This window comes from Esox lucius, chromosome 8 (genome assembly GCF_011004845.1).
Source record: "Esox lucius isolate fEsoLuc1 chromosome 8, fEsoLuc1.pri, whole genome shotgun sequence".
Lineage (NCBI taxonomy): Eukaryota > Metazoa > Chordata > Actinopteri > Esociformes > Esocidae > Esox > Esox lucius.
Genome location: NC_047576.1, coordinates 17,093,323 through 17,117,349, shown reverse-complemented (window position 1 = coordinate 17,117,349; position 24,027 = coordinate 17,093,323). Strand labels below are relative to the sequence as shown.

The 24,027-nt window shown below is 38.8% G+C and overlaps 1 protein-coding gene across 2 annotated transcripts in view; it reads left to right on the top strand.

Annotated features, from left to right (window-relative positions):
* The first annotated feature begins 18,747 nt into the window (after window positions 1-18,747).
* Window positions 18,748-24,027, top strand: part of LOC105025892 (inactive N-acetylated-alpha-linked acidic dipeptidase-like protein 2) — a 311,906-nt gene continuing 306,626 nt past the window's right edge. For both annotated transcript variants that reach the window (XM_013134897.3, XM_020048731.2), the window contains exon 1: window positions 18,748-18,988. The gene's annotated coding sequence lies outside the window, so the exon portion shown is untranslated. The remainder of the gene's footprint in view (window positions 18,989-24,027) is intronic.

The window sequence follows — 24,027 nt, the reverse complement described above, 5'->3', positions numbered from 1 at the left end:
CTTTAGCACAAGGATGACAAAGAATAGAAAACTATGTGTTTTACCTGGAGAGCAACCAATGAACAATGATGCTTCCATTTTTCAACTTCCTGTTTCTAAATAAAGGTGTAAACAGAAAGACCACTAGATATAAATCATATTAAGGACTATATGGTCCAGAACAGATGTAATAAATATACCGCCTGTCTCTCTTTCTCGCTTTCTCTCCTGTCATGTACATGTTTACTGACTCTCTTTGATTCAGACTTAGATTAATGATTTGTTCATTTTCAATATTATCTTGTAACCATGGCCTTGGTTAATGTCACCATGGCCAATGTTAATTAAATAAATGAAAATTTTTCAGAACATTTCAGTAATGTAGGTCTTGTTTAAGTTAAAAGGTTAGTTTTCTAAGGGGTTGAATGGCTGAAGCCTGAGAGAGTCACTATTTTGCCAACGGTACTTCAGGTGTAGACCAGAACAACAAAATATGTTAGTTTCAAAGTGAAATAAAGGTCTAGTTTGGGGTGCTAAAGCATTTCTATAGCTTTAAAATCCCTGTATTGGACATTAGTTGTCACATACACATTATGCATCTAATTATGATTAGTTAAGTTTTAGTTTTACATGTTCTCTAGAATAAGTGTTTATTCTAGAGAATTTATTTGACTTGTCATATTATCATAATCATATTATCATAATAAAATAAATAGGATTTTGTCAGATGGACCATGGCATTTAAATAAATGATTTGCAGAAGATTAATAGACTAGGTTTTTTGTTTCATCTTTGGGTTTTCATGTGAAGGAGGTGTTGAAAGAGTATGGCTAAAGGAAACTGCTGTCAGTTGCATCTACGACCTGATACCGTTTCACTTTTAATCCCTCAATTCCCTCAGAGACTCATTATAAAGCCAAGTCACAGGGAAGTAATTAATTCTGCTGTTCTTTATATTGGTTTTGATGCACCAGAGACTGGCAGGGGGTGTGTGAAGGAGAAGGTTGTGAGTTGAAGACTGAGAGAAAGGGGACTGAGAGGTGACAGGACAGGCTGCTTTTTGCCTTGTTGCCAGAGTCAAAGCTGAACTACAAAGAGAGTCGATAACACTGCATATTTATGCTTTTCTTTTTTTCCCTTGGCTCCTGCTTTATCAAACTCGTATTTTATGTGTGCGTGTGCCTGCATGCATGGGTATGTGTGTTTTCGTGTTGCGTGTGTGTGCATGTGTGTGTTTGCGCACATTTTTCTACTGCTCCTATGTTCTTATTTAAATTGTTCAGTCTCTATAGAACAACATGAGATGTTGGTAAGTTCCTTACCAGACTTGTGTAAAATTAATTAGAAAAAGTATATCAACACCGAATGTCCTTATTACAATTTATCTTTTCCCTTTCTGCTATTAATTCTGGTTAGAAAAAAGGCATTTGTCATTTGATGTTGAAAATAGGACCCAGAGGATGCTTATAAGGCTGTTTGAATTTGTTGCTTTTGAAGTCATTGTGTTCTAGACAATTTGATACGGTGGCTTTCATCTGTTGGATTCTCGTATGTGATGTATTGTGGATTGCAGTGGATATCAAAAGTCTTCACGCCGTTATTGAAAATGCAGCTTTTGTTGATGTAAATGCTGAAATCCAAATGAATCATGTCAGACCTTTTTTTCACTTTTAATAAGATCCTGTTATAAACAATATTTAAGTAAAGAATAAATCCATAATTTCTGTAATGTGTAGGATACAACAGGATGTCAATTTAGGGTTTAGGTTTGCATACTGCTTAGATAGTCCACATGAAGTTAAGAAATGGTCTACAGGATCTTATTTACAGATTCCCCAACTGAATCATCATTAAAGTTTGCCTTTAGAATACACATTGTTTTTAATTACTGTGTTCCGAGCTGTTTGACAGTACACATTATTACCCATTATTATAGGCAAACTGGGTTTTGACTCCTTGCCTGTTTTCTCCTCTGAGTGGCTTTGTGGTTCTCCAGCAAGGGGTTAAGCAGGAAACCATGCCAGAGGCGACCATTTCAGCTCACAGCGCTGACATTCAGACAAGCCCCCAGCCGACCTCACCTGTCTGCACAGGCCTTCAATTATTAATGCAGCGGCTGCTGTTTTAACACACTCAAACCTGCTGCTGTGAAGCTTCTCAGCAGGCGATGGGCAGACACTGTTTTGTTAGACAGAACCCATGGAAACTTGGCTCCCTGACTGGACCATGTACTGTTTAAGCAGTAGGAACTGGCTCTAGTATCTGAGGTCAGGTGTCACTTAAATGGGAGCAGCAGATACATTGTCAGTGAAGGAAGAGGCTTTGTTTCAGGCATTATGACATATAGCCTTCAAGACATTCTCTATTTTATGAAAAAACAATACAGTAGGCTAGTACACTTGCTTTATAGTAAGGTCACTAACCGCTTGCATATTTCAAAAACCTGCAAGACACAGTGGCTGTACAATTTCCACGAGGGAAGTATTTGCATAGACTTGGAGGGCCTTAGGCCACAGCCATATAAACAAGGCCTAGCTCCACATTCGTCCTCAGATACATATCCTTGTTATCACATTATTGTGAGCCACATATTTAGCCTCTGTACTAATATGAAATTGGATCTGAACATGTTATCTCAATGTGAAACACTCTGAGGCACCCGATTATGCCATCATATCATGGAGTATCACCCTAATTGGAGAGCACCACAGGGTGATACATTTACAGTGCACTACATGCTGCAAGCAGTGAGTCAACATGCTAGCTAGATGTAAGATGCTTCTGACAGGATGCAGACTAAAACACTATAAATAGTTACTGCTTGAAAGAATTCAGTGCTGTTGCGAGGTTTGGTCTGTGGCCTCACATTTACCTGACCTTAGCAGGTTGATCTTCTACATAGTTTCTTTCTCTTGCCCAGGCTGAAAATAAAGATTTCTGGAAGGCAGTGACCCACTCCAACGTGAAGTCATCTGAATTGGTCTGCTTTCTGAGGCAGGACGGAAATACTTTGAATTGACTAGCACTGTAAACTGAGGATAGCATGAGAAAGTGTTGAAACTTCCAACAATCCCAGCATCAGACACCTACTGGTATAGCATTTGTCTTTATAATGCAAATAAGTACAGAATGAACATCAAAGTTTTGTTGCAGTGCAAACTCCAACACAAACACGTCATTAGGATCACCTGTAGACCTTGTGTTATAGTCCTATGGATGTTTTTAGGCATTGCCATGTTTGCTGCGACCCCTATAATAGGCTCATCTGACAACAATATATATTTTAGAATGAAGTGTAATAAATGCTGAAGGGCATCAGTTAAAGGCTTGAGGTTACTGGAGTTCATTATACATGGAAAGATATTACAGTTCTACCAGGACTGCTCTTCACTGGCAAACCAAGTAATTTAAAATATTTTATTTTGTATTTCTATTTAACTGCTTATCCAATATTTAGTTGGTTTTGTCTTGAATTTATTCAGAAGCATTTTCTGTCCTAACACGATCATAGCTGGTTTTACAAACTTTACGTAATTCACAATTAGGAATAGCTGTAGTCGCAGGAGTGGATGAGCTATTCGCTGGATGGAAGAAAGTTATGGAATCATAGCAATTTCTGCTTGAAGTGTTGATTCATAAGACTCTTTGCTACAGAGAAAATGTCCAATGAAGATGGTTGGAATACAGTTTATGAGAAGGTCAGAACAGATAAACCTTTGACAAAGAACTGTTTAGAACTGCTCAAAAAAGCAGTCTTTCTTGCAGAGATATCTTTCTCCCTCAGTAATAGCCAGGTCTGTTGTCTATGCACTGCCACACAGGCCTCTGCTGAAACAGCCAACCTATTGTAACTTTTGTCCTCAAAAAATTAAATGACTCAAAACCTGCTGTTTTCCCTTCTTGCTGGGACATTTTCTCATGTGATCTCTTAATGGTGATTACCCTACTCTGGTCGGTTTGCTTGTGTGACATCTTTCATTGTAGTACAAGTGCTGTCACTGAAGTCAGTCATAGTCTGTTAGCTTCTATTGGCTTTGCTCACTCAAATGAATATTATACAGTGCAGGACTGTGGATAAACAGGAGGGGGAGGAACGCTGTTATCATGTGTATCTCAACATTAAGAAACAGCCAGTGTGCCGGTGCCAAGACCCTGTCACTTAGAAACCTTGGCAGTAACCAGAGACCACAGTAGCACACTGTAACATCCCCATTTACTTTCCCTCAAGACGCCCATCAGGGGATTTGAACAAAGGCCCCCGACAATGGCCTTGGCTCTCAGGGCCCCTTTGTCCATACACCTATTGACTTTATAATTCTGTTTCCAAAGCAGAAACTATGATCATGGTTCCCTCTTCAATACTACATGCCATAATAAATAATATAATTTGTAATGGGCAAGTACCGCCCACCTGACTCATTTTCAGCCATGAATTTCCGGTGCTTGCCATTTACATGTGGCTGGATAGATTGCTTTTCATTTTACTCTGCTGATTCTTTCCCTCTCTTACCAGGACCACTTTTTAAAATTGTTTTTACCTTTATAGTTAGATTATGGAAACATTTGTATTGCCCATAACTGACACCCTCTGAAATGGGCTTAATGGAACTCAAAAGTTTTCTGTTGCATATATAAGAATGTGACTGCTTCCATCATGAGATAAAGGTAAGATAACTTTGATTTTAGTGGCTCTTTATTTTTTATGCAATCTAAATAATTTTTTTATACGGTTGAAATGTTTATTAGTTAGAAACGCTGATATAAAGCATGTTCTTAACATTGACACAAGGAATGTTCTGGAGAACGCAGGCGAGTAGAGCTGACACAGCAGATTTTTGTTGGTTCCACCTCTATGTCAATGTAGGTGTTGCGGATGTAATTATGCAACACAGCAGTTTTTCATACATTTCCTGCCAGGAATGTTGAGCTTGATGTCTGATCTTAAAATGAATGGTTATGTTTTATAGCAATTATTGTGGCATTTGTGTTTTGACGATTGCTTGATCAAATTAGTGGCAGACAGATACATGCATGTTTGTCGTTGTTCAATAGAGCCATGTTGCTATTGCTCATGACACAGCAGGATAGCCAAATTGACTTATTTCCTCTGGCTTTGTAACAACTAGAGCCTGACAGGAGTCCTGTTATCACCCTTGAAGATAGGCTTTTCAAAACTGTGGTAGAACAACTTTTTACAGAATCTTGGCAAATCTTTAGCTAGCTAATCTTTTGAGATTGCAAAACCCTCACTGCTTCCGATGATACCTCATTACAAGAAGAGCTGGTCATCACCATTAATTCTGGATATTATTTGCTTTGCAGGAAATGTAGATGACCCATAGAAACCCAAGGCTCATATTGGAATTGTGACAATTTTGATGGCACATATGATATAATACCATATTAATGGACACATACAGTGAAGAAAATAGTTTTTTGATCCCATACTGATTTTGTACGTTTGCCCACTGACAAAGAAATTATCAGTCTGTAATTTTAATGGTAGGTTTATTTGAACAGTGAGAGACAGAATAACAACAAAAAAATTGAGAAAAACGCATGTTAAAAATGATTTGCATTTTAATGTGTGAAATAAGTATTCGACCCCTCTGCAAAACATGACTTAGTATTTGGTAGCAAAACCCTTGTTGGCAATCACAGAGGTCAGACGTTTCTTGTAGTTGGCCATCTCAGGAGGGATTTTCTCCCACTCCTCTTTGCAGATCTTCTCCAAGTCATTAAGGTTTTGAGGCTGATGTTTGGCAACTCGAACCTTTATCTCCCTCCACAGATTTTTATGGGATTAAGGTCTGGAGACTGGCTAGGCCACTCCAGGACCTTAATGTGCTTCTTTTTGAGCCATTCCTTTGTTGCCTTGGCCGTGTGTTTTGGGTCATGCTGGAATATCCATCCAAGAGCCATTTTCAATGCTCTGGCTGAGGGAAGGAGGTTCTCACCCAAAATTTTATGGAACATGGCCCATGGTGAAGTTGTCCTGTCCCCTTAGCAGAAAAACACCCCCAAAGCATAATGTTTCCACCTCCATGTTTGACGGTGGGGATGGTGTTCTTGGGGTCATAGGCAGTTACCAAGTATAGCCCATTCTTCATTTTAACAAGAGATGGGCCAGATCTGCCCGTGGTAATGGTCCCATAATAACCACTAGTATAAACTGTAGTATTTGCAGGTTGAAAAACATCCTGTGTTTCACACAAGGCTTGTAGTCCAACAAAACACTACAGTATACATCACATGAGCAATGCTATTATTTTGAAAGAACAGTCATGACCTGGGCCGACCACACATTATGACTAGGTTGATTGTATCGTAGTTGGGTTTAAAATATTGTTAAAAATAAAAACAATTATTTTGGTACATGGGTATCTATGAGCAATGGTGATTTTTGTAATAAAAATGTTTTTTTTTAAGTGAGCATTAACTTTTAAGTTGCATTATATGGCAAAACATTACAAAGTTACCCGAAGGTAGCGTATAAATTTGCATGAACAACGGTGAATCATTGACAGGTCAAGATATGTCATTTCAGGTAATCAAAACATTTGTAAACGTGTCTTATGAAATTGTACAACGGGGATCAACACGAGATTGTTTTCTTCACATTGGTAGAAATGATGATTACAAACTATAGTATTTGCGAGTTTGAGAATACCTGTCTGTGTTACTGTGGGCGGATGCTGGGACCTCCGTGTAAGATGTGTTGCATTCTCGTAATGACTTGAAGGAACTCGTGAAATCCGATTTTTGATTGCTATATTATGCACTTTGTATTTGTTAAATGTTGAAGAAATGAATGGCGATAGGGTGACAATAGCCAGCGTTTATATGTAAGCTGATGAGTATGAAGTTAATAGATCAAATAATATTATGTGAACTAAAGCCTCGTTCACACCAGACACGGCATAAAATTACCGTACGGTAATTTAACGCAAACATCGCAATCAATCTACGCAAAAAACGCAATCAATCTTCCACATCTTCCAGTATCGCAAAGATGGAGGAGAGCCTCGTTTTGCTAGTGTCTAGCCACCCTTGTTTATATGATACTATCTTGGACGTTTACCGAGACCTAAATGTTAAAAATGCGCTGTGGAAAAGTGTAGCCATGCAAGCAAAGATGCCAGGTTTGCATAGTTGTGAAATTCTTCATTTGTTATAGCTAGCTCACCATGCTGGCAACAGCAGCTCTTATTTGTCACATAACTCGCTAGCCACGTTGTATAGGCTAATAACCTGCTAGGTGTGGTAGAGAGCTAGAGTAAGTATGAGTAATCAACACATTTAAAGTGCATAAGAGAAATACTTTTTTTTCACTATTAGAAGACAACTGTAGGAATAAATGGAGAAACATCAGGGACAAATACATAAAAGAGAAAAGAGCAGAGAAGGAGAAAAAGAGGAGTGGGGCTGCAGCCAGCAGCCACCGTCCTTGGCGTTTCTTGCCAATTTTGTCATTTAGTCACGTCCCACAAGTGGAAACATGACTGCCAGGGACAGCCAGGTGCATGGAGTGGATAGGAGAGGGATGGAGAAAGGAGGAAAAGAAAGAGAAAGGGAGGAGAGGGGGGGACAAGAGAGAGGAGGGGAGGAGAGAGGAGGGCAAGAAAGAGGAGAGGAGAGCAGAAGAGTGGAAGATGAGAGTAGAGAAGAGAACATCGAGCTGGAAAATGTTACTGTCCATGAGGAGCCCATGTCTGATGAAGACACATCTTCAGCCATAAGCTCTTCACAAGCTACCAGACCCAGACCCCATACACGGAGGCATCGGACAGGACAAGCCACCCCCAACATGACGCCATTTCAGCAGCACCTCCTGACTGCCATTGAGGTAGAAGCTACCATTCCACCAAGACCCGATGATGAGGATGAGCTTTTTGCTAAAACCATTGTGCCCTCACTAAAAAGACTACCAACGCAGAAGAAGGCTTATGCAAAAATGCAAATTCTCCCGCTGCTTTATGATACAGAATTTAATTGTAAGTTATACATTGACACACAGTATCAGAAATACAGCCCTGAGAAAATATTAAGAGACCACTTCACATTTTTTGTGAGGAAAAGAGCAAGAAAAGCAGTCTCTGAATTCTTTCCAGAGCTGTATTTTTTAATACTACAACTACAGAATATTATTCTGTGTGTACATGTTTTCTAGTGCAATTTAATTTCATAATTTTTTGTAATTGCATAGATGAAATGAAAATATGACGTCCCAGGATTTCCTTCTTCATGGTGCAACCACATCACATAAACTCACAAAAAAAAAGTGCTTTTTAAAGTGCGTTTTTGGAAATGCTTGTTTATTGTTGAAATTACATTGATATTCTGTTAATAATATTTATAATTAATTTAGTACAAATAAATGTTTGTTTAGTATTCCCCAAATAATTTGTGTGGTACTGTGGAGGAGGACGGTCATGGATATGTCCCGCTCAAATATTTAGCATTTCAAACTTTGATCTGGTAGGCTACTACAAATAATGAATGAGCTGTCAAATATATTTTTGCAATCCCATAAACCCATAATTGAAAGCTACATATTAGCTCTTCTTCGGTGGTACATCAACTTCCGTTTCTGATACCGTACGAAAAAAAAACAACGCACAAGTTGGAAAATGTCAACTCATGCGACACACTTGCCGTACCGCAACCAAATCTGGCCGAGTACGGTAGATTAGACGCAGCGGTGCGGATTGCTTTCAATTGAAATTAATGGACTTCATTTCAAAAGATTGCTGTGTCTGGTGTGAACGAAGCTTAACGAGAACAGCGTTTCTACCGGAGAGGAAGTATTAATATATTTGGTTGTCAATCGTTAACAACTATCTGAACTAACTAGCTTAATTTTTAGCTAACGTGAAGAACGATGACATTTTACCAATGACAAAGTTAAGAGGCATGACTTGCTGGAGGCGCCCCGGCTGTGATGTAATTTTAAATCTGCGGCTTCCACAGAAGTCAGCTGTTGTTAAAAGCTCGGAGTATGCCGTTTACGTTGTAAGTACAAGTTATTTTATTTGAAGTAATTTATTTGAATTGAGTTGCAATTACAAACGCTGACAAATGACACATTTGAACTTTTTTAGAATGTTTAAATTGATTTTAAGATTGAGGAATCCATGCGACATTCACAGATATTGTTCGGCTTGAAGAAATGACTGGGTGTAAACTTGTTGTCTTTCATCGAACACGGGATGGTCACTTTACCAATTTCAAAACAGCGTGGCCACCCACACTAGAACCGTCTTTATGTACTTACAGGATAACCATTTCTATGGCATCGTGAATCTCAAGGGTTTTCTGGGTGTTATCATGGCTGTAAACATAGCTGTAGTGTCTGTTTTCATGAAGATTGTAATACCCAACCCCGTAACACAAAGCAGTGCCTGGATTGTAAGCGGATATGTTATTTTGACTTTTGTTATTGACAGCATTAACGCTTGAAACACCACAAAAGTGTGGGTTGTTGGGTTAGCAGGTGTGACCAGAAGAAATACTGTGTCGATTGCGGCTGTCATTACAATGTTGGTATTACCAACTATAAAGTGCACGGCTAACATGTTGGATCTGGCGGTTGAAATGAATCATCAGTTTTTCATAAAACCCTATAAGCCCGAGCACCCCAGTGTGCACTACATATTTTATTATTTTGAGACAATTGCCAATCCGGTGAATGGTGTACAAACTGCAAATTTAGTGTGCGCAATAAGCTTTGATAACGAGACGTGGTGTTCAGCCGGAGATGGTTGTGTCGCTGCTTTTTTCCAAAAGTTTAGGCAACCGAAATATAATGACTACACATTTATAGAACTCTAAAGGTTTTGATGGTTACATCTTGATGCAGTACCTTGCTAACAATGGTATTGGCATTACACTTATTGCTAATGGTAGCAAGCTCATGATTTTTACAGACAGCACATTCAATCAGAGATACATTGATAGTCATTGCTTCCTACCGATGAAGCATGATAACTTTGTACGGGGCGAGGGTGGTGATGATGATCACGTCCTTGCTAATGCAGACACAATTGCGAGGGATAAAAGAACATTCAGAAAAAAACCACACAAAAAATGAAAAAAACGAGTAGTGTCTAAGTGTTTCAGAGTTGTGTACAACAAGTGTGTAGTGCTCCCTGATTACAGTACAAGGCCTTACGGGTACTAAATCACATTCTAGGATGGATAGCGGTTTTGACCCGCGACTTCAAAACCCATTCAGCTGTGTCATTAGTGGCCCCAGTAACTCGGGTAAAACATTTTGTGAAGATGTTGTTGGATAATGTTGATGTTGTTTTCTCCAAAGAAATTCAGAATATAGTCTGGGTTTATTCATGTTGGCAACTGCTGTATGACGAAATGTTGAAGGTGAGGGAGATTACTTTTATAGAAGGTCTACCAACATTGGTGTGTGATGACAATCTGCTACCGATTCAGGAAAAACAACCTTTACATTTCTGACGATTAAATGAAATGTGCATCAGAGAGTTTGGAGATGGAGAGAGTTTTCACACAGTATTCGCACCACCGTACCTGAGTGCAATTTACCTTGTCCAAAACATGTTTATTAAAGGCAACTATTAACTTGAAAAAAAAAAACGACCTCATGTTGTTGAAAAACCCACGTGACAATCAGCAGATTAGTGTTTTAGGCACACGGATACAGTGGGGCAAAAAAGTATTTAGTCAGCCACAAATTGTGCAAGTTCTCCCACTCAAAAAGATGACAGAGGCCTGTAATTTACATCATAGGTACACTTCAACTATGAGAGACAATATGAGAAAAATAAACCCAGAAAATCACATTGTAGGATCTTTAATTAAATTATTGGTAAATTATGGTGGAAAATAAGTATTTGTTCCATAACAAAAGTTAATCTCAATACTTCGTTATATACCCTTTGTTGGCAATGACAGAGGTCAAACGTTTTCTGTAAGTCTTCACAAGGTTTTCACACACTGTTGCTGGTATTTTGGCCCATTCCGCCATGCAGATCTCCTCTAGAGCAGTGATGTTTTGGGGCTGTCGCTGGGCAACACAGACTTTCAACTCCCTCCAAAGATTTTCTATGGGGTTGAGATCTGGTGACTGGCTAGGCCACTCCAGTACCTTGAAATGCTTCTTACGAAGCCACTCCTTCGTTGCCCGGGCGGTGTGTTTGGGATCATTGTCATGCTGAAAGACCCAGCCACGTTTCATCTTCAATGCCCTTGCTGATGGAATGAGGTTTTCACTCAAAATCTCATGATACATGGCCCCATTCATTCTTTCCTTTACACGGATCAGTCGTCCTGGTCCCTTTGCAGAAAAACAGCCCCAAAGCATGATGTTTTCACCCCCATGCTTCACAGTAGGTATGGCTTTCTTTGGATGCAACTCAGCATTCTTTCTCCTCCAAACACGACGAGTTTAGTTTTTACCAAACGTTCTATTTTGGTTTCATCTGACCATATGACATTCTCCCAATCCTTTTCTGGACTATCAAAATGCTCTCTAGCAAACCTCAGACGGGCCTGGATATGTACTGGCTTAAGCAGGAAGACACGTCTGATACTGCAGGATTTGAGTCCCTGGCGGTGTAGTGTGTTACTGATTAGCCTTTGTTACTTTGGTCCCAGCTCTCTGCAGGTCATTCACTAGGTCCCCTCGTGTGGTTCTGGGATTTTTGTGATCATTTTGACCCCACAGGGTGAAATCTTGGGTGGAGCCCTGGATCGAGGGAGATTCAGTGGTCTTGTATGTCTTCCATTTTCTTATAATTGCTCCCACAGTTGATTTCTTCACACCAAGCTGCTTACCTATTGCAGATTCAGTCTTCCCAGCCTGGTGCAGGTCTACAATTTTGTTTCTGGTGTCCTTTGACAGCTCTTTGGTCTTGGCCATAGTGGAGTTTGGAGTGTAACTGTTTGAGGTTGTGGACAGGTGTCTTTTATACTGATAACAAGTTCAAACAGGTGCCATTAATACAGGTAACGAGTGGAGGACAGAGGAGCCTCTTAAAGAAGTTACAGGTCTGTGAGAGCCAGAAATCTTGCTTGTTTGTAGGTGACCAAATACTTATTTTACAGAGGAATTTACCAATAAATTCATAAAAAAATCCTACAATGTGATTTTCAGGATATTTTTTTCTCATTTTGTCTCTCATAGTTGATGTGTACCTATGATGAAAATGACAGGCCTCTCTCATCTTTTTAAGTGGGAGAACTTGCACAATTGGTGGCTGACTAAATACTTTTTTGCCCCACACTATTACCCCAGTCTTTCTCGATTCTTCATGGAGAGTTTTAAAGACGCAACACATCCGCCTTTTGGTTATTTACTTATTGACTTTAAAGCTACAAGACCAGAAGACAACCGTCTGAGAACGGGATTATTTTCAGGGGGTTGGCCTCTCATGTATGTTCCTAAGAAAGTTTGATCATGTCTAAACGCATTTGTCGAAATGTACCGCTTTTGAAGATGTTATTTAAGGCACCGGTAAGTCAACGAAAAGTTATTTTAGAATCAGCTTCCACTGACCTCATTCTATCACTTTGTGAAATAACGCTTAATCTAAGGCGTGGAAATATACCCTTAACAAAATCGCAGCTCCGAAAAGTAAAGAGACAAAAAGCCAAAATTATATACATGTCTAGAAAGAACACTAAAGTCGTAAAGAAAAGAAAAACCATCAATCAATCTGGAGATTTTCTACTACTGTTACTAAGCGTTGCAGTTCCATTCCTAACCAGTTTAATTGCATCGAGACATGGTTAAACAACATGGATCATGCTCAGAATTTCTTTCTGGTGCCACAACATCAGTTAGAAAAACTGAGAGAATCCAAAATGACTAGCACTGATGTAAGACAATCTGTTGAAAATGATTTGGACTCATCGATTCACAATATATTGTTGAAGCCTGATATGGATTTACATGAGAAAGCTAAAAGATACTCTACCATTTTACAAAGATTTTTTACTGTTATGAGACAGGGGGAGCTTGACACAAATACTCTGACTTTAAGTCTACCCGAGTCTGAGACTGGGCAAACTGTTGACTGAAATGTTAACCTTGTTGATGACATTTTGGATAATGTGCCTGCAAGGCATAGGAAGAATGTTGAATATATTCTTAATAGAATGCTCAGGTCTAAATATTTGACTTCAAATGGTGAATTCATTTTCAAAGGAAAGATAATCAAGGGTTCGCACCTGTTGGATCTGGTTAAAAGTGTGACAGCAACCAATAAAATAGTTGACCATAGAAGGCCATTGGGGTGGGGGGTGTTTTTAGAGGCCATGGTATGTCTCAACATACCTTTTACAACTATTCCAAATGAGTTTGATGGTGTAAAATCAATTTGTATAAACAAACGTCTGGCGACACAATGGATGATTTAGCCACTCCCCCAGCAACTGGTTATCAACCAACCACAGCTTTCTTTGTACCGCCTACCACGGACCCCACAAAATGGCTTCCATTTTAATGTGTTTTTATTTAATGTTTTTTTTTATCATTTGTGATTCTTAGAGATCGGGTGAGAAGCTCAGTCATCCGTGAGGAACTCGGAGTAGAGCCTCTGCTCCTTTGGATCGAAAGGAGCCAGTTGAGGTGGTTCGGGCATCTGGTAAGGATGCCCCCAGGATGTCTGCCTAGGGAGGTGTTCTAGGCATGTCCAGCTGGGAGGAGACCTCGGGGTAGGCCTAGGATTAGGTGCAGAGATTATATTTCGACATTGTCCTGGGAACGCCTCGGGATCCCCAAGTCAGAGCTGGCAAATGTGGTTCGGGAAAGGGAAGTTTGGGGTCCCCTGTTGGAGCTGCTGTCCCCGCAACCCGATACCGGATAAGCGGATGAAGATTAGATGAGATGAGATATGATTCATTGTCAAAGTCTATGTTTTACCTTGAATAATTGTTGTATGAAAAATACTATGTAAACATTGATGTGGTTTTACAAATGGTTTTATTTTTTAATAATAAAGCTGACATACACATGATTAACTTTTTTATTTCTTCCACAACCATGACACAAATTAAATGATTCACAAGATTGAGCATGTTGTATGCAATTAAGCATTTACTTATCACGCTTACTCTGGTACATCTTAGCTACAAACTTTGAGACTAGCGCATCATTTTCTCGTAAATCATCAATATAAAAAGACAGCATCTTTATAACTCAGACCTCTTGTCATTAGATAAAGAACACACAATGTTGTCCACATGTGGTCGAAATCATGTCCTGTACTTGTTTTGAACTGTATTCCACATTCTCACAGAAAGGCACTGATTGACTTGGGAAAATGTGTAAAATCGGGGTGTTTCCAAAATTGTCATATAACCTTCCAATGCCATCATCTGTTATATAAATAGCCGCCAGTGCTCCCCGGGGTGATTGCTTGGGTGTGTATTAACAATCGTCATTGATGCAACATCTCGGACTGGTCCACTAGGTAGTTGGTCGCATGCCAGCACACAATAGAAAAGTGTCCTAGATGAAAATTGGTTCACCACAACAGTCAACTCTGCGGTATTCATTTCCACACTGTTTTCCTAAAAGTAGTCAACCATGACGTGTCGCCGGTTCGACACTTCGATAATGGAGTCAAAAATGTTATAAACAACCAAATGAATTGTGGGGTAGTGGTTGTCTGAACCTCATCAAAAGTCGTACATTCCCTGACTTGATCAAGGATAGGTGCTGACCACATTCCTCATCAGCCCCATACATTGCAGCGCTACCATGATACCCCGGTAAACCGTTACCGGCCTGTGTTGTGTAGTATTCAACATACCTTTGAGGATCATCGTAGAGTTTCTGATCTTATAGTCTAAAAGATTGTTTGAGGGGTCTGAAGTGTAATTTTGCAATCACCTTCTCCACTACGAATGAAACCACATGATTCCGATCAGATTTTACTTCAATACAGATCACATCAAACTGACTCTTACTTAGAGGTACGTAGTGTGGCTTGTCGTACATCACTGTGACAACTTTGTTCTTTTTCTCTGCAATATGTACAGTTCTCAACAGCGGGACATGACTCCTAACCAACATGTTGATAATCAATTATATCTTTGTAGATGTATAGGGTGTTAAACCCTGCCAGAATATCTGTGGGGAATGGCCCGTACAATGGGGTGTACCACCGATCGCCTGGTTTTAAGCCTAATATCTCTTCCAGTTTTGCACTAAATTTCAAACTAAAATGGGGCTCGCCGTTTAGAAATATTCTATTTTTAAATTCATCATACCCCGCCCATACACCATGTGGTTTTATATAAATGTTGATCTCTGCCACTGGTTTTCCTATGCCGTTGTAAAAACCGGTGTTGAGTTCATATTTAAGTTTTGTCGTGTTTCGAGTCATGTAGTTCAAATGTTTTTTTCACCCCATGTAAAAGTCTTCCACATATGCGGGTATTGGAATTCTATCAAAGATAATTCCCAGTCACCTTTCAAATCTATACCTTTGGCAAATGTTGTGGTATTGCTCGAACTCGAATTGTTTGGATAGACGTGTCTCGACGAGTTACTGGGCAGTAGGAACCACCGTCACCCATGCTGATTGCAGTCAATGTAAATTACATGATCATGAAAATCCTGGAGTGTTATCCAGTTTCTAGGTCAACCACTTGTTTTCGATGGTATCCAGCTTTTGAAATTCTCAGGCCAACCAAGCCATTTCACAAGACCCATTTTCTTCCCTTTCTGTACTTTCTCATCCAGAACTGCTTCCATTTTAAAAGTGTTATCCTTAGCCATGATTATTCTCAGTAATTCCTGTTCATAAAATGTCCTAACTATCACATCGCCATCGTAATCTTTTATTCTATATACAGGAGGTACCCGCGGATTGCATTCTGTTATTGTAAAATATTCATCTGTGTACCCTTTTTCATAGCCTTTTGTAAACCCTCCTCTCAACTTTGAGAGTCTCACAGTATCCCCAACCCGGAACTTGTAACTTTGCTTACCATTTCTCATTATTGTTATACCATACAGGTTCTTGAGAACTAGTCTAACATTTTCTTCACAAACGTCAGCAGGCTTAATAGACCGTTGGTAGCTATGGTTGTAACCATGAACTAAATCTTGAATAACCTCAACATAGAAATGAGTGTTGGCAGCTGTGAGAACAAATTTCTCCACATTTGCGATTTAATTGTTTTATTAAATCTCTCAACGATACTCGCTTTGACATCATTTCCTGTAGCAAAATGTTTTATGTCGTACTTCTTAATTAACATTTCTAAATGTGAATTTAAAAACTCCTTCCCCTTGTCAGTTTGGACTTTTTGTGTTCTTCCTTCTTTTAATATGTCTTCAAATGCTTGCTTTACCTCAATAGCGCTTTTATTTCTCAGCACACGAATCCATGTGTATTTGCTTAATACATCTATGCATGTTAACATAAATGTCATGTTATCGTTTTCCATGCTATAAGCAGTCATGTCAACCAAATCCATCTGAAATTGTGAATTTATATCATGCACAATAACTCTATTTCTTTGAAAATGTATAGCTACAGGCCTGTGTAGCATGTATGTATCCTGGTCGAGTAGCCAGTCATCTGCCTCGCCATTTCTGAGGATCTCCCCGGTTTTCTCCTAGTACACTCTTTTCAATCCCTCTCTACCCACATAAGCACCAGGGTTTGCCGGGTCGTAGTAAATACTTTTCATAGCCTGTTAAGACATCATAGAGCATTCGGGCAATAATGAGTAGAAATACATGTTTATTTGAGTTTATAAATATACATAAACCAGAAATTCAGAAAAGTTACACAAACATTCAGATTTCTGCTGATTAAACCTGTACACAATTTAGAAATACATCCACAGCATCATTACTCAACAATTTTATCACACAAACATTTGTTACATACGTAACCACATAAGAGGTGCCCAATTTTAGTCTTTGTTGTCAACATTTGAAAATGTTAGAATTTTATACATGAAGTTGTTTAGAGCCGTTGATTCTACACCGTTTGACAACAATTGCTTGTTCAGATTATTAAAACGCTATATACTGACATGGTCTTGGTTATTAGAAGGTCTACAACCATCAACATTGCTCTTCATAGCTTTGTGCATCAACCGTTATATCGCTAAATCCACATAGGATTTGTTTATATACGTGTAAACACGACAACTGAAGTTACCAATCCTTAGACAACAGACTCTTAGCTTTTGTCGCACCAAGACGCCACTGCGTCGCATAAAGCATCCTCATTAAATGTATCCATGTGTTCATTCCTGTTCTCACTCAGTCTCTGTGTGATGTCCGTATTACGCATCCCTTGTATTGCCCCCAAATAAATCACTTTCCGAAAGGTGTTCCATAAACCGGCATTAAAAACCATTTGATCAGTCACACCGGCCTTAAACTCTTGGCTTTCGTGTAATTCATAAATCGCAACCTGCGGTATCTCTGGGTTGAAAATGTATCCACCGATCCGACCGTCGTCCAGATTCCATTGCTGTGCCAACATATCCTTGTGTAGTTGATGGATTCAGGGTAAATTCTGCATCAGTTTTGTCTTGCCGACTCGCTGAACTGCGGTTAAGCTGTTAGCTTTCAATGGTGTTTCACCCAAAACGCTGATAGCTGCACAAACCGCCATGGTTTGTAATGTGTAGGTAAGCTTAATTCGGCAATACTGAATGACCATCACAGGGGTCTGCGTGGTTTAAATACAACCATCTCATAAAACATGAAAGGTTAACATCCACCGGTTGTAGGACATCTGTTGTAGCACTTATCGGAACATAAAATGCCGGGGAGTTATAGCATTGCTGAACCCTGGCGCCCCATTTGTTAAACACCAAACATCTTGCTGCTGATATAACACTTATTTATTGCCTGGGAATTGAACATTCCGGAACCCTAAGACCCCATTGTTAAACATCAAACATATCGCACCTGTTATAACACTCTTCCGGGTGCTTAGCAGTCATTGTAAAACATCAATGTAATCATAAATTACAAAGTCACTGGACATGCATACGTCATTCCAGAAGTTCCGCCTTAACACAAGTCATACAGGAAGTCCATATGGCACACCGGAATTCCCACCCTGCAAACCGGATGTCCCGCCCACCTGTCAAATTAATCTGGAATCCCCACCCACCAGGGTCATAATTCACCAAAGTTACACAAAATACCTTACATTTACTATTCACAAGCTATTGAATAAAGGGGTTTGCATATTTTTGCACCCTTGAAAATGACAATAAACAAAGACAATTTGTAGTATGTTTGTTTTGCTTGAAGTGCCTTTATTACAACATGGGGTTTAAATAAGGATTTTATGATTTTAATTAAATATTTTATACAAATATAATGACCATTCCTGTAGGGTTCAAATACTTCCAAGAAGCACTGTATAAAGTATTTGATTAGTATTTGAAGAGAATACATATTAATATTCCAATATAGGTTAAAATTAATCATTTTAAAAAGGTACTAGAAAAAATAGGACCCACGGTCTATGGCACAGTATGGTTCAGTGAAAAATTATTTTCCTTCTGTTTGTATTAGTGTGGGACTGTCACCTAGAGCGACAAAATGTTGTATTATCTGTACTATCATCTCCATTGTACTCAGGTAAATATCTGTCAATGTTCTGTGTCAGCATGAACATATGATGTAGGTGAAGGTGTTTTCTATCTTTCTTTAATAAGAAAGTGAAAGTTGATCCCTTTACAAAACAAAAGAGTAGTCTTGCTGCAACAGGTGGTTCCACTGCACAACAGTGAAAAGGAAGTGATGTCAATCAACAGCAGAACAGGTTAGATTAGTACAGGTGAGCCAAGAAGCAACGCATGCTAATGTCTGTACATTAGAAAGCATTCTAGTGTTACAGCTTAGTCGGGAGGACGGCAGTTACATGGAAGCCTATTAGAAAACAAATTTGCCTGTCCCTGGACTCACAGACACACACAAACACACACTGGGAATTTACAACGGGAGACCCACAGGGATATCTTTCCGACCCAGCCCTGCAAGGTAAATGTTTATATTGCCACACTGTTTGTTCCAGGATTCTGTTCGATCCATTGAACGCAGTGCCTCATCTGTGTATTTTATTCTCAGAATATGGGACATTTGCTGGAGGAACAGCCACTCTTCTATAGCTTGGGTTTGTTAGTGAACCAGCCACATGCAAAGCTTGATGTTTGTTACTGGCTGGCTGACTCTAAGGAGAGTGGAGCTCCTCTTTGTGCTTAATAACATTCATTAGAGAAAGGTAGGTGGGCTGAAAAAGATGAGCACAGTGCTAGCGCTTTTCTTTCTCCCAAATGCTGGCACTCTCTGCTGGAGGAGAGAAGCAACCCACAGGCTAGCTGTAGAATTTAAAGAACAGGTGCTGCTGCTAGCTGGCTTGTTGCAACAAGTGATAAGATTCATTATTCATTTTTATTAACAAACACATTACAACCAACACTGAGCACCAGTCAATTTGAGACAGTACAATGTATACAGTGGTCAAGTCTGTTTTACAGTCTGTTGTATACCTTCTATTTAGTTAGAAATGACATAATTAAGTTACATTACATTAAGTAACATTGTAGTAAAACATTTCTATTAGAGGCAAGGGTGAGTGCAGTAAAAGTTAAATAGAGGGGATTTTGGTAGAAGGTTGATGTTTTGGATGAGCAGAAACCTTTTTCCAATGGTTGGAAGTTTGAATCCAACCAGAGGTGATTGTGTTTTATTTGGACCATAATCTAAACTTTACTCTACTGTAGCCTCAGTAATGTGATACCTAACATTAACCTATTCATTTTTATTTCCTAACCTTAACACCAGTGCTAAGATACCTAACATTTTAATTAATAATATACCTAGTAGCAGGTCTAGTACTGTTCATAATACATTATATGTTTTGGCAAATTTCAAACATGTTACGTTTGAATTACATTTGTAATTTATGATGCGTTTAAACAAATTCGTAGCATTAAACGCTTTGGTGGCGCATTGCAATGCAACCTAACGTAACGGTACATATCATATGGAATAATTTGTCACAGATTTATGTATAGTATGTGAAGTACTCCCCTGACAAGTTCACTTTTTTTTTGCCCAATATTTTTTTCTTGACATTACCCCATTGAAGAATTACATAGACTGCTGAGAGGTTATTTGAGAATTCATGTCACATTTAGATTTTCATGTTACATTTTGAAAACATAAACACTATATCTATCTAGTTGTTAGAGCTACAGTTTTCTTAGCAATAAGAATAAATGACTTTAGCTTTACATTGTAGTTGACCTGCCTGCCAGCATTACATAATCTCAGGTGGCCAGGCCGACATTCCTGTATTCTAGAGTTGTTCCCAGAGATAACCTTCAGAGTTTCTTTCTTTACTGGAGTTAACTGCAGCTAATATTTGAGAAATAAGATGCTTAAGTTTAACATTTTAATTAAAAAGCATTGATGAGCAAGTTGGATTAGTGACGCAAGGTAACATTAATTGTCATTTCTTTCCCATGATTTGATCATGTCAACAAACACTTACATTACGTCCAGTCTAGCCTGAGTCAGCTTGTGGGTGTCATAGAGCCAGACCCTTCTCCAGGATGAAATGAATGAGGGTGCATCTTTAATTCATATACCATTTGGAGTGTTTATGAGGAAACAGAACTGGGGGGGCACAGATACTGTCTGGAGGGACAATACCCGGCTTGCCCCCCCCATGGATCCGGGCCTGCATAGAGCAAAACCACTTAAATGCATATAAGAACCCATCTTTTTAAGGAATTACTTTGCAAATGACAATAACATTTTCACTTATCGCTTACCTTTTTCACTGATAGAATTGCTTTCTTTCCTATTGATTGATGTATACCACTCATTTTCAGAACAATGGTTAGATATTTACAGACGTCTTTAAGACTTCTGTCTCCTGTAGCATGAAACACTTTTACCATAATGAACATGTATTAATGCAGCAAGACCTGCCTTGTTATGCATTCAAGTGAGTGTTAGCGAGACAGCAATTGGTGCTTGTGTGCACATCACACATTGGGTAACATGTTGTGGGAGATGATTGGTCTGCAGATCACTCCAGGAATATTTTACGGCTTTTCTTATTGGCTAACAAAGACCATATTAGTTGAGGTGTTCCATCAGACCTGTGAATTTTGGCAGAATATCTGGAAATGAGATTTCTGCATAAACAACTCTGACCTCACAGAAAATATAGCATTGCTGGATTTAACACTCTTAGTGTTATAACGAAAAAATAATTAAAGTGTGTGTTGGAGACCATCATGATCATTGTTCAATCAACACTTTTTAAATTGTTTATTTGTATTACACTGCACAGTGTAGATATATAAAAATGTTGGGTATTAGAATGTAAACAATTTGTTTAGATTCTAAAGCAGTTCTTTGTCAAAGGTTTATTGAAGCATTGTTGAGCCTTTACACTCATATTGTTAAAAAATCAGTTTACACAAATTACCCTTTTTTCAGTGTTATCACTTTACACTTAGGAGTTTGGTAGCCCAACATGTTAAATTATCACTTTATTAGAGTCGATTCTGTTTCATGTGCATATATCCCAGCATGCATTTTATGTAAATGTGAAAAAGATGTGGTTGTTGCTCTCAATAACTAAAAGTTTTTATGCATTTTTTATGCCCGCTGACTGCAAAATACATTCATACACTATGCATAGAGTAAATTATTGATAATATATCTCATGGCTTTCAGTTAATGCAAAATAATATTTCCTTTTATGGTCTTGTGGACCACACAAGTCAACAATTTGGGGATGTCTTAAGTAATACCAATTAGACAATTGGACAACAATAAAAAAAAAGTGTTACTCACAACCTACATTCAAAATGACTGAAATGGTGAAACGCCTGCAGACTAGGGATGCAACGATTCAAGACTGGCATCAGAAATGTGTCCGATACTAAAAACATGTGATCATGTATGGGTGCCAACGAGTCTATGTAATGAGCCCGTGCTACAAAACAGATTGTCTTCACAATGTGCCATGAACACGTAAATTGTTGATGGGCAGACAGGAAAAATACAGGCTGATTGAACTCAACAACAACTACAATAAAGTGTGCAGTCTGGAATAACTTTGTAGTTGAAACAGCCACTAGTAAACTGGTTGCTGAAAACTTTGCAAATCAAGCGTTTCAAGGGGTGACATTAGAGAACGCCAGCTAGTTGCGTTTCTGCAGTTACTCCAAGTTTAGTACTTAAAATGGGTATTGACTGTGAAAAGGTCGTCTCTTCGCATCCCTGCTACTGACCAAGACTAGCTATACTGTGTCAACTGGAACAAGCATTTCAGTTATGGCACAATAAATCCAACCACTTAGAGATTTGATTAGGATAGAAAAATAAATATATAAATATATATAAATATAAATAACTTTTGAAGTATGAATTACATTTACGTATATTGTGGCATCAGGAATTGATGTAGCAACCTTTCAGTTATCAATGAGGTTTTCAAACATTGCAATATCTCTCTACTTGCATAACTGCAAGTCAGTTGTTAACATTATACCATGAAATAGCACAGTGACACTGTCAATGATTCATTAAGTTGGAAAGTGGATTTTGCCGGCTCCTTACCAGACTATCAACTCACAGAAAGGATTAGAGATTTGTAAAGACAGAGCACAATCATGCAGAGAACCATGCACAGAAGGCGTCTTTCTTCACCCGGAACATAATTTAATTACTAAAGTGACAACACGGTTATTTGTTCTATTGAGATAAATGTGCCTACATTTATGTGCACTAATATCCTATTCTAATTTATTTGAGCCTAATTTACCACCTGAGTAACTGAAAACACATTAGTTTAGTCGCCAACTCCAAACGTAATACCCAAAGGAGTATCCAAGCACTTCAATTTTCCACCTCTGTTCTCTTGGCCATCCCACACCTACAGGAGGGCTGCTCCCAAGTCCACCCTGTCACATTTCTTCTCTGTCCTGGCACTCCAATGGTGGAACCAACTCATACATGACACACCTTTTTTTAAATTATGCACTTTTCTTTTTAGAACTGACTTTGCTGACAGCTACTAGATTGACTAATGTACTGTTATTGCATTTTGGTTGTCCCATCTAGCCATGTTAAGATGAATTCACCAACTGGAATTCACTCTGGATGAGACTCTGCTAAATGGCTAAATTACTGTAATATAAAATAATGCCCTCTCCAGGAATTAATCTAACAAATCTAACAAGTCCTTTAACAATATTTTGGTTGTGACCTAGTTGTTATAAAGCTAAAAATTAAATGCTTATTTATATTGCATTCAATTAAATGGCAATATAAATTATACCAAAATACAACTGACTATATTTTCTACAACTATGACAACATTTGCCACCAAAGCAGTGTTTGCCCCCCAAACTGAATTACATAATGTTACAGCCAACAATCAGAAAACTTTGTTTTCACCCGGAGCGTGAGCTAAGAAAGAGTGAGTGGCTCATTCATCACAGTAGCAGGCCTTAGCACAACAGGTGCAGGGCATAGACGTTTATTACATGAATCATGAGGATAATATACATCACTGTTAGCAACCAAATCATGGTTTCAGTAGAAGCATTTTGGGGGTTTGGAGTGAGGAGAGCATGTAGAATATGCAGCTTGCGTCAAAGAAACCAATTAAACTTCTCAGCAAAATCAAAGTGGTTGCAAAATGTGACTAAATGGTTGCGGTCTGTAGCCTAGATTTTGTACCAGGCAGTTAATAATAAATTACACCCTTTTTAAGTATGAGAAAGTGCCGATTGGCACCGGATATTTTCCACAGAAATACCCGGTGGCATCAGCTGTACCTGGATGGGGAAATAAAGGGTTAGCCACCTATTTTAATAACCGTAACACCTGTCTGAATATGTATCTTTCACTTATCCTTGGTATTCTCTCTCTTGCTTTTTTTATTCATCACCCTTCGTTTTCCAACTCTTTCTTTGTGTCGCCAGCTGTGCTTCTATTTCTTCATCCTCTTATTTTGGAGGTATCATGAGTGGTTCAAGAGGTTTGACTCA